The following is a 3900-nucleotide window of genomic DNA, read 5'->3' as shown; positions in this document are numbered from 1 at the left end:
CGGTCGCCGGCCGGGGGGCGGTCCCCCGCCGACCCCACCCCCGGCCCCGCCCGCCTTCCCCCGCACCCGCCGGAGCCCCCCGGGGCTCAACCCCTGGGAGAAGGAGGAGGGGCGGCGGGGGAGGGAGGCTGGATAGAGGGGTCCTGAGGCATGGGGCAGGGCAGAAAAGATTGAATCTTCTGGGCGGCCTGCATACTGCCAGCGGTGGAAATGCCACACTTTGGATTTTAGGTCTTGGCAAATCAGTGTCATTCTGATATTTTCTCTCAAATGCTATGGTAGGAGCCCCATGATCTCTTGTTTCTCAGGAATCCACGAAGAGACCTTTCAGAACCAAGGTATGATGACAATTATAAGGGTCTAATTTTTTAAAAGTCAAAAAGAGCTACCTTTTTTTCAGATTGATAAGGTTTATCATAGTTAAAGGCAACATGTGAAAGCACACAACCTTGTTATGATAAAGCAAGCAATATGAGGTAGATGATGTTTTGAAAGATGGCCGCAACGATATCTTCTTCATCAAGAAGTGGAGTCTGTTTTTCTTCCCTTTATGTCTGGGCTGGCCCTGTGACTGCTTTGACCAAGAGAATGTGGCAGAAAGGATGTTCTATGACTTCCGAAAACCTGAACATTAAGCATACCTGATAGCTTCTGCTTTGCACTCTGGGAAAAGCCAGTCACCACTTAAGGAGAGACCACCATGCTGTGAGGAAGCCCAAGCTAGCCATGGGGAGAGGCCACACAGAAAGAGAGAGAGGCCTGGCCAGCCTGTAGCTCTTCACCTCATCCCAGCTGAGGTACCAGACATAGGAGTGAAAACGCCCTCTAGGAAGTTCCAGCCCCAGCAGACACCGTATGAAACAGAGATAAGCCATCTCCACTGAGCCCTGCCAAAATCGCAGAACTGCAGACAAATAAACGATTGTTGTTTTAAGGGACTAAATGTTGGAGTAGTTTTTAAAGCAGCAATAGATACCCAAAACACAAAGCTAACAGAAATGCCCATCACAGATCAACCATCTCTAAACTCCACAAAGTAGAGTTTTTGTGATAAAAAAAAAAAAATGTATCTTATCTCAGGAGTCATTTGCTTTCTGTTTACTCTCTTGCTGATTTGTAATCTTCCCACCTCGTGCTTGTTTATGCCAGAGGTGTACCAAAGAGGCATGGGGTAGGGCAGGATAGAAGTCTGCCCCTGTGAGGGAGGAGTAATTTACTACTGACATTGTTTGGAACTGTTGGAGTATGATAATAATAAAAAGCAAACTGATCTTTAGTCAATTTTATCATTGTTTCAAACTTCTCTACAGACAAAAAAAAAGTTCTCTGCCTACTGCCGGCACCTGGGATGGATCACTCCCATAGCCTCCGTCCTTGGGATGCCACTGGTTTACGTAAATATATGCAGCGAGGCTCAGGAGTAATGTCATCTCCATGGCACAGAGCTGTCTGAACACATCCAAACTGTCAAATCACACAACTGCAAACCAGCCTCTCATCTGTTGGCTGACAAAGACCCAGCCAGGTTTCCTGCCTGGGCAGACCCAGTGAATCCAACCATCCTTTAATTCACAGTATAATTCTTAGCATGTTGCCATAGCACCCACTTCCAGGCTGACCCCCTGCTGTGGGGGTGACCCCTTCCCCATCTGTCAGAGTCCTCCTGTCTGTTTTCCATGGAGCTCAATACACTCCCTTATCTACCCTAACAAAAGGGATTCAACCTCAAGTTTTGTTCTGAAGGCTCACAGGGCAAGACCACATTCATGCCAACATCCAGATACAATGCAGCTAATGCCCTTGCCTCCTGCTTCCGAAAGCAGGCTGTGGCCATCACCCTGCCAGTTGCTTCGAGGCTGCTAAAGAATGTTTTCTGCCAAGCCGTGGGATGGCTACTCAGGGCAGCCTCAGAACACAAAGCAACAAATCATCCAGTCCGTACTGAGGAGAACCCCAAACTGAAGTCCACTTAGGTCATTTTCAACTTATCCAACAATAAATAGGGTCTGCTGAACTTCTACTATGTTGCCAAGTGTCTGAGAAAGACAGAAGAATTTTTGTTTCGTTGTATTTTAAAGAACAATCACTTGGAATTCCAGTGAAATCTGTTGTCCTAAGAGAAGGGAAGAAAGGATCTGTGTGGGTCTCCAGAAAGCCTGAGACAGAAAGAAGCAAGATTCAGTGAACTCTGCTTTCTGAAATAAAAACAGAAAACAGAAATCGAACTGGGTTTCCAGTTAGATTCCTCCTCAGGAAGGAGTCGGGAATTATTCCAGAGCCACAAGTGTAATAGCTTTTCAAGGCCCTGCATCCTTTGTGACTTCTGTATATTAGTTTTCTTAACCCTATTTCTACATGGTGATTAGAAATAAGATCCTTAAAATAAAAAGGATCTGTGCGCTGGCTGGGGCACTGTCCTCAGCAGCCGGTGCTGGGGAGAAAAGCCCTCGAGAGCTGTGGTAGCACATGCTGGATTGTGACTGACTGATGATTGCTCCGGGCCTAGAGTGCTCTCTCTGGTTTCTATAAAGTCCTCACTTTAAAGACTTTTTAGTCTTTGGATGAATGCACAGATAAGAACTCAATTATTTAGAATTATATTAAAACTTACTCTTACACCAGAGCAGAAAGCAAGGTCACCCCTTAAAGGATATGGTCTATGTATGTGACATAGACTGTTCCTCCATACACCAACCCAGCTACAAGGAGCCATGGAGAGACCTGCTGTGTGGAGCAGACCTGACTTGGTCCTGGGGCAGTTGCTGGAAGTTAGCTGGGGTATGTGAGCAAAGGTCTTTTATAACTGCCGCACACACTGCTACTTCTGGGTCACTGCCCAGCAGTTCACATGTACCAGAGGCTACTCAAGGTGGGGCCTATAGCCATGAATTGCTCTGTTATGGTGACAGCTTGGGTACAACATGTCTTTCTGCTGTTCTCAAAAAGATAATGCAGACAATATGACTGCTACTTACATACGTCATACACTGTCTAAATAATCTACCTATATAAGGAAAACTTCTTTATTATTATTGGGTTATTCTTTTTTGCTTGAATTAACTACCTTAAATATCCAGTACATTTTGCAGGATTAATTTGTGTTCTTTAATGTCCAGATTTTTCATGGCTTTGGCAAAGGCAAGCCTCAACAGAAATCTGAGGCAAGATTTTTTATTTCTGTTCTTTTGGGGCCTCTTCTCCTGCTTTATTCCTCTTTGGTAGAAGTAGTCATTTCTTTCCCTTTGTAGCTCAGACAGAAGGAGGACATGGGTAGCATAATCCTGTAAAGGTTGAACGTCAACTACTCATTCATTCAGGCCACGACATGGCCTAAGTGTCTACTGTGTTCACAGCATACATGGGTTCATCCAACAGTTATTTAGTGAGCACTGACTCCATGCCAGGCACTGGAAATATCGCAGTGAACAAAACAAAGTCTTCAGGAACCTTCCATCTCGGGGAGGAGACACAATAAGCAAGTAAATATATAATGTACTGGGTGCTGTGAAAACAAATAAAGCTCAGTAGAGGGTTTGAGAGAAGCTGGTGAGGAGGTAGAATGGTAGGTGGGCCTCTCTGAGGAGGTGGCACTTGAGCAGTGAGAACAAAGGGCATGAAGGGAAGAGTGGTCCACATGGCAGAAAGAGCAAATGCAAAGGCCGGAGGCAGATGAACCCTTGATGTGCTGAAGGAGCAGCACTCGTGCTACATGGTATAACAGAATTTGGTGTGACCTGGTATCTGACGCTTACCTGACCAGACCCATAGGTCTACAAGTCAAAGAGCTGTAGAACTTTAAATTCCTTTGCAGTCTTTTTGGTTTTTGAAACACTTCCAGAAAAGCATACAGATCCCTGAGAAGTAACTTTTTCTATTTATTATTATAACATGGAGCTAAAT

Source organism: Propithecus coquereli, unplaced genomic scaffold (genome assembly GCF_000956105.1).
Source record: "Propithecus coquereli isolate 6110/MARCELLA unplaced genomic scaffold, Pcoq_1.0 Scaffold2, whole genome shotgun sequence".
Lineage (NCBI taxonomy): Eukaryota > Metazoa > Chordata > Mammalia > Primates > Indriidae > Propithecus > Propithecus coquereli.
This window is presented reverse-complemented; position numbering follows the sequence as displayed.